At 42.6% G+C, this 7,511-nt stretch overlaps 1 long non-coding RNA gene across 2 annotated transcripts in view; it reads right to left on the reverse strand.

Moving 5' to 3' along the window:
• Window positions 1–7,482, reverse strand: part of LOC106147534 — an 8,376-nt gene extending 894 nt beyond the window's left edge. Inside the window, exons 1-3 of one of the 2 annotated variants that reach the window (XR_001232457.1) lie at window positions 6,980–7,482; window positions 4,069–4,192; window positions 386–421 (exon numbers count right to left, since the gene is read on the reverse strand). This is a non-coding gene — a long non-coding RNA (uncharacterized LOC106147534). Of the gene's footprint in view, window positions 1–385; window positions 422–4,068; window positions 4,193–6,979 lie in introns of those variants that run through there. The other variant, XR_001232458.1, reaches the window with a different exon arrangement.
• Between the last annotated feature and the right edge of the window lie 29 nt (window positions 7,483–7,511).

Here is a 7,511-nt window from a genome sequence, read left to right on the forward strand (position 1 = left end):
AAAAAAAAAAAAAAAAAAAAAAAAAAAGAAACAGCATCACAGTGAAATGCGAGCAATGAGTCTCTTTTTTCCAGTTTTCATTTTTTCATTAGTCCATGTTTGTAGTTACAATGATTACATCCCTCATAGGGAGCTGGTACATGCATGTGACACATTTTAATTATTTCCCATCCCTTCCTCTCTTCTCCTTTCTGCCTCTATCTCTTGGTCCTTTTCTTTTTCATACAAGATTTACCTCCCTGTTCCTACTCTCTATTGTCAGGATGGTTCTTGATTGGCCCCTGGACTTGGAGCTGGGTGTGGTGGCACACACACCTGTAATCCCGGCACTGGCGAGGATGAGTCAGGAGGATTGATGCAAGTTTGAGAACAGCTTGTGCTATGTAGTGAGTTCAAGGCCAGCCTGAACTACACAGTGAGACTGTCAAAAAAAAAAAAAAGAGATTTGGGGGCATCAGAGCAATGTGAATATGTCTTCCATATCAGGTAAGGTTTTATATTAATGTTTGTTTTGGGGAGCACCAGAAGGATATCTTGGTTCTTAGGAAATACCTATGCACGCTAAAGTATTCAGGGTAAAATATGATCTGAAACTTAAGGACTGGGGGTTAGAGTTAGGGATAGCTTAGTGGGTAGCGCTCAGTGGCACAGTGCTTGCCTATGATGTGCTAGGTCCTGGGTTCTATATCCAGAACTGCAAAAAAAAAAAAAAAGACTTTAAAAAAGGTTGAAGCAGCCAAGCATGGTGGCACATGCCCATAATCCCACCATTTGGGAGGCTGAGACAGGAGGATTGCCAGGAGTTTGAGGCCAGCCTAAACTACATATGAGATCCTAGATCAAAAAAGGTATGGTACAGACATATACATATCATGTATGTGTGTCTGAGACAGCAAGCAGGTGTGAGCAATGCTAACAACTGGTGAATTTAGGTGAAGACACATTATTGTGCTATTTTCTCAACTTTTCCATAGGACTGAACCTCTTGTTTTATCATTTTTTTAATTTTTTAATTTTTTTTCCGGTACCAGGAATCGAACTTACAACATCGCGCTTGCCAGGCAGGCACTGTGCCGCTGAGCTAAATCCCCAGCCCCTTATCATTTTTTAAAAAATTTATTATTTGCTTGTTTGGTGGGGCAACACGCTAGGCAAGTGCTCCACCACTGAGCTAGAGCCCTGCCCATCTGTAAATGTGAAATTCTCAAGGTGGTAAGTTAGGGAAAAAAAGAGAACAAGGCGTTTGTTTCCTCGTTGTTGGAACCGGCGCATGCCTGCGTTTACAGGGGTCCTTCCACATTTCCCCTTTCTTGTCCCTCCTGTGTGTCATCCCCGAGACTCAGGGACAAAGCCAAGGCGTCTAATCAGCTTCACAAGATACTCAGAGCCATCTGCCTTGCTCTAGATGCTATCTGAGGGGTTTCGGGTCACCCCAGCTCTTTCTCGGGTTTAATCCCTTCTATCAGAAGTTGCAGACTTTAAAGAGAAAGTGCTGCAGTGCCACCAAACCATATTTAAAAAATGAATATGAAGGTGGATGCTCAAAATTCCACAACAAGCAGAACTTAAATCTATCACCTCGAAATGCTTCAAATCCTTGAGGGCCGTCCTGCTGCACTTCGAGGCAAATGCCACCTCCGGGCAGCAGCTACAGGACCTTCCCGTTGCCCTCTCCACCGCGCCCGCCCCTCCTTCCGGCCTCCCCACAGGGCCCGGATCTCCCAAGCGGTCCTAGACCCACGCTCTGCTGCTCCTGGCCCAGAGCTTGGCCTGGCTGCTCCTTTTCATCCCGAAAGCCTCAGCTCGAATGTCACTTATCAGAATGGCTGCCTGTGACACCCTACCCAGGGAGGCTGCAGCCCCTCGTGCCCTCCCAGCCCATGTCCCTTTAGCATGTTTGGTCTAAGACACTCATCACTACCTGAAGGTACCTTGTTTATTTTATTTTATTTTATTTTTTTTATTTATTTGTCTTTTTGAAACAGGGTCTCGCTATACAGTACAGGTTGGCCTTGAGCTCGCTTTGTAGCCCAAACCAGTCTCGAACTCCCAGCGACCCTCCTGCCTCAGCCTCCCAAGTGTTGGGATTATAGGTGTGTGCCATCACGCCCAGCAAATATTCCTTTTCAAAGCAAATGGTTTACTTCCGTGGTACAGCACTGTCTTAGCTTGTTTGAGGCCCTGCATTTGATTCCCAGCATTGCAACAAAATAAATACATACTAATTTTTTTTTTTTTTTCTTTTTAAGACAGGATTTCTCTATGCAGTTCAGGCTGGCCTTGAGTTTACTTTGTAACCCTGGTTGGCTTCGAACTCGAATTGATCCTCCTGCCTCAGCCTTTCAAGTGCTAGGATTATAGGTGTGCACCATTATGCCCATTAATTTTCTTGTTTTCTTTTTGTCTTTTTGAGACAGGATCTTGCTATGAAGGTCAGGCTGACCTTGAGCTCACTTTATAGTCCGGGCTGGTTTCGAATTCGCAACAGTGCTCCTGCCTCAGCCTCCCAAGGTCCCACATTAATTTTCACACATAATTTCTGTGTGTCCTACACTTCAACCATACCCTGTGTCAGCATTAACATTTCAGGAGCTATAGTGAGCTTTACAGGCTCCTAAAATGTCTCCCAAAGAATCTTCAAAAGGAAACAGAAAGACAGCCATTCGAAGCCTGTGTAACACGTAAGAGGAGAACTGTACCTTATAACCATCCTAATGACGAGATATTTGTGTATTAACTTCACACTCACCCAATTCAAGTGATTTTTCTAGGGTTAGGATTCCTTATGCTGAGTTACAAGATTACTTATTATTGCTTTTTTAAGTTTGTGGACACAGGAGGTAAAGAACCTTATGAAGTTAAAATTAGATATGGGAACACAGTATTTTCAGTATTTGGTTAATGTTTACTTCTTCCTCTTTCCTTTTTTGAGCTTAATAGCTTGAAAGGCCAATTTTCCACTGCAATGAGTGACTGCAACAATTAAGAGAAAACAAATCCAAATCTCTTTCTTTCTCTACATCATCCAAATAATTGTGACACTATTCTATCCCACACTGAATAGCTTCACTCTCCCACAGATCATTATCTCCACTGAGATCCTATGAAGCTGTTATTTGTGGGTATTTAAAGAACATTATTCACAACACAACCATGCATAGGTTCACCAACCGTCTCTTCAAAGAATATCTCTACCCTCTACTCTCAAAAAATGTCTTTTTATAAAATATAAAATTCCTATAATCCTAGCACTCAGGAGACTGAGGCAGGAGGATCACCATGAGTTTGAATACAGCCTGTGCTACATGGTGAGTTCAAACCCAGCCTGAACTACATAGTGAAACCCTGTCCCAAATAATACCCAAACAAACAAACCCGAAAAACCTCACAAATTCCTACAAAAGAGTAGACATATATGTACAATTTAATAAACTATTAGATTGGGAAGCTGAGGCAGGAGGATCACCATGATTTCGAGGCCAGCCTGGGCTACAAAGTGAGCTGAAGGCCAGCCAAAACTGCATAGCAAGACCTTGTCTCAACAAGACCAAAAAAAAAAAAAAAAAAAAGAGAAAAAGGAAAATTTGTGGAATATGATGTGAACATTAACTAAGATGATGAAAAAAAAAAAAAAAAAAGCAAAATAAACAACTAGAAGGCCATGTAGCCTATACCCAGGCAAAGACACAGTGTTGCTCAACTGTGGAATACTGCCTACAGATAATAAAAAGTCATAAAATTATTGAGACCATTCATTCAGGAATTGTGTGAGTCCTGACTCACACCTTAGCATATAACTGCAGTAAATGATCACACTTTGCTGAGCTTTAGTTTTCCAAGATGTCAAAAGGGGAACTAATAGCACATCACAAGGTTATTGTAAAGACAAAAGTCATTTCAAAGCCCACAAAATGTGGCACAGGGCCTTGCTGAGCAAGTGGCGCCTATAATTACTGTCATTCACCTTGTTGAAGTTCCTGTTAGGGGCTGAAACTCTTTGTTTAACTGGGATTCCTCCCAGGAAGAGCTTGCTTAATCCATGGCAACTGGGGAGCGGAGGTTACTCACCTAGTGCAGTCATCCTCTTAGAAACTGCCTCGCTGGTGATGTACCCCACATACTCCGGACACGCGTCCCAGAACTGTCCTGCATGGGCCAGGAGCCACTCCTGTCACTGGATGCACTGGCTGAGCTGGTGAAGTAGAGTGGAAATATTTTAATTCCCCTTCTGTTCTCCTCTAAACCCCTGAGTTGGAGCCAGCAATGGAAGGCTTGAAATGCTATTAAGAAACAAAGGAGGACAGTTGTAGAAAGATGCCGAGCCTGTGCTGGCACAATGGATTTGAGAAGAAGGGGCCAGCAGTTACAGGGGAGGGCAGTTCTAGGCAGGTGGGGTACAGCAAGAACAAGTTACACTGTCAGAGCTGTTCATCCTCCCTAGCATAGTGCCTATCTCGGGGAATGGGCCAGTCACCTTAAAGAGGGTACTATTTCTTTGTCAAATTTAGGAGAGGAAAATTAGGCTTACATAGCTTACTTTCCTTTAATCCTTTCTAGCTACTATCCTGTCTAGCTACTACGTGATAACACTAGGATTTGCCTGTCTTCCTGCCTTCCTCCATCCTTTTTTTTTTTTTTTTTTCTGGTACTAAGAATCAAACTCAGCCAGGTGCTTGTGCCACTGAGCTATATCCCTGCCCCTTTATCTCTTTTTTTTTGAGATAGTAGTCTACACTGGCCTTGAACATGTGATGATACTCCTGCCTCAGCCTCCCAAGGGCCAGGATTACAGGCATTTGGCATGATGCCCAGCTATTGCTATAATGTATAATTATGTAATGTGATTAAATTGAGATGGCACTGTTTATGATCCAACCAATTTTGTTTTGCTACTGAGGAAAAGTGTTTCAATTTTAAAGTTGGATTTTCCCTTTAGACACTTTGACTACTACTTAATGTGCACAATATTAGGCAATAGTAACAAAAGCACAGATTTTTTTAGGTTGTGCAATGCTGGAAGTGTTTGGCAAATTAATCTAAACTCAATAAAAAGGATATACATCATTTCAACAGATTTAGTATTAAGTTGAGCCATGTGAAGTTGCCATTTTTGCAATTAAAAATGATCAATTATTGTAAATTTCATATAATTCACCTTTAGTCCCATTCCATATATATAAATTCAGTTGTAGCTAGACAGTTATTTTCACCAAAACAGGCAATTTTATGCTGGGTGTGGTGGCACCCATCTGTAATCCCAGCTACTGAGGAGGCCGAGGCGGGAGGATCACTTGAATTTACGACTTTGAGACAAATCTGGATAACACTGCAAGACCCCGGTCTCAAAAAGTTTTTATTCATTACAGTGCATTAAATAAGTACTTAGAAGATAGCTGTCCACCAGGCATGTAGCTCAGTGGTACAGTGCATACTTAGTATGTGTAAGGCCCTGGGTTCAAGCTGTAGCAACATGCCCAGTGTGGTGGTGTACACCAGTAATCTCAGCACTCAGGAGGCGGAGGCAGGAGGACTGATGCAAGCTGGAGGCCAGCCTGGACTACAGAATGAGTTCAAGGCTACTTTGAATTACATAGCAAGACCCTGTCTCAAAAACAGATCTGTAGCAACAAGTTGTTGAATGAACGAATGATAAAAGCACAGAAATTATGAGAACTTTCCACTGAACATAGATTGCATGTGGGTTTAGGTTTAGGTTGGGCACAAAGGAAATACTGTGTTATTCTCATAAATTGTTAAAAAATTCAATTTAAAAACCTAACAACCCAGGGCTGGGGATTTAGCTCAGTGGCACAGCGCCAACGTTCACAATCGAACGTTGTGAGTTCAATTCCCGGTACCTGAAACCCTCCTCCCCGCTGCAAAAAAACCTAACAACCCAGAAAACTGAAAACATGTCTGCACAAAAACTTGTACATGAATATTCATAGCCGTATTATTATTCATAATAGCCAAAAAGGAGAAACAACCCCAATTTCCACCAACCAATGAATAGGTAAGTAAATGGATAAACAATGTTTTATATCCACACATGGAAATATTATTCAGTCAGAAACAAAAATGAACTACTGCTACATGCTGCAACAGCGATGAACCTTGAAGAATAGTATGCTGAATGAAAGAAGCCAGAAACAGGTTACACACTGTAGTAACCATTCATAGAAAATGTCTAGTATAGGCAAATCTATGAAGACAGAGGCCCGGCGTGGTAGTGCACACCTGTAATCTCAGCACTCAGGAGGCTGAGGCAGGAGAATCACTGTGAGTGCTGGGTATACCACTGAGCTACATCCCAGACCTCATATTTCTTTTTGAAAAGTGAGGGAAAAAAACTTCCTAAGATCTCCTCTCAAAGGATGTCAAAATGTATTATAAAATAATAGGCATGTGTTTATGAATCGGAGAGTATTAGGAAACGTTCCCTTGTTTAATTACAAACCAAGTTGGAATGTTCGGAGATTTTAGTAATCCGACAGCCAATTTTAAGAGGATTAACCAGAGTTCCCCAGTGTTAGTATCAATTTAAACTGCATCATTCAAAAACTACATGGTCATATTGAAGTAATTATAACAATGACTTCATGAAAAATTACCAATTAGATTGTCTTTTTAAGACTGTCATTTAAAATACCCTGTATTTATACGAAGCTCAGTACTTCCTGAAGTACTGAATTGTGCCTCAAGATCTAATGTATGGGAGAACCACGTCTCTAAGCACTTAATTAAAGGCAGAAAAGTGGGTGGAATTGGACAGGAATGTATTATTAGCAATGCTAACATTCCCGGTTGGAACATAAAAGGAAGCAGGATTGAAGAAACCTAATGCTAGTCTCCTATGCAGTTAAATTGTAAGAATTAAAATTACTACATCCTGGAGCATAATTTTTAAAAATGCAACGTACACACACACATTAAAGTCCACACCGCTAAGTGTAGATTGTGAATAACAAATAGAACCTACCAACCGAAGTAAGGTTTCATTTTTTTGGCCAAAAGAGAACATGGAAAGAGCTGAGATCCCCGCAGAGCGGACTCTCGATTAACGTACGCAGCTGCCGGTGGGTCGGGGCGGGGCCGAGGACTTGACGTGGGGACCCCGAGAGCGAGGCACGCACGTTATCTTGCCGCACACCGATATCTACAGTGATTCGCCTTCATTTTTACCATCCTGACTGGTCTTTTTCAGACTTCCTTCCCAAATTAAAGCGTAGCTTTTGTAAAACTTTCAGGGCTCTTTCGTCGGGACAACGCGTCTAGACCTTTTCTCCCCCTACAAACGTTTAATCAACATTTGGGGGTGCTGGGGATTTAGCTCAGCGGCACAGCGCCTGCCTGGCAAACGCGAGGTCGTGAGTTCGATTCCCGCTACCGGAAAAGCAAAACCAAAAACACTCGGGACGCAGAGGGCGCCGCGTGAGGGGGGCCGCGCCCTCCCCGCGCAGACCCGCTCGGGTTCCACCGCGCCGGAGAGCTCGCCGCGCGCCCCGAGGGGT

The sequence above is a fragment of the Chinchilla lanigera genome, unplaced genomic scaffold, assembly GCF_000276665.1.
Source record: "Chinchilla lanigera isolate Chin_1 unplaced genomic scaffold, ChiLan1.0 scaffold00174, whole genome shotgun sequence".
Classification (NCBI taxonomy): Eukaryota; Metazoa; Chordata; class Mammalia; order Rodentia; family Chinchillidae; genus Chinchilla; species Chinchilla lanigera.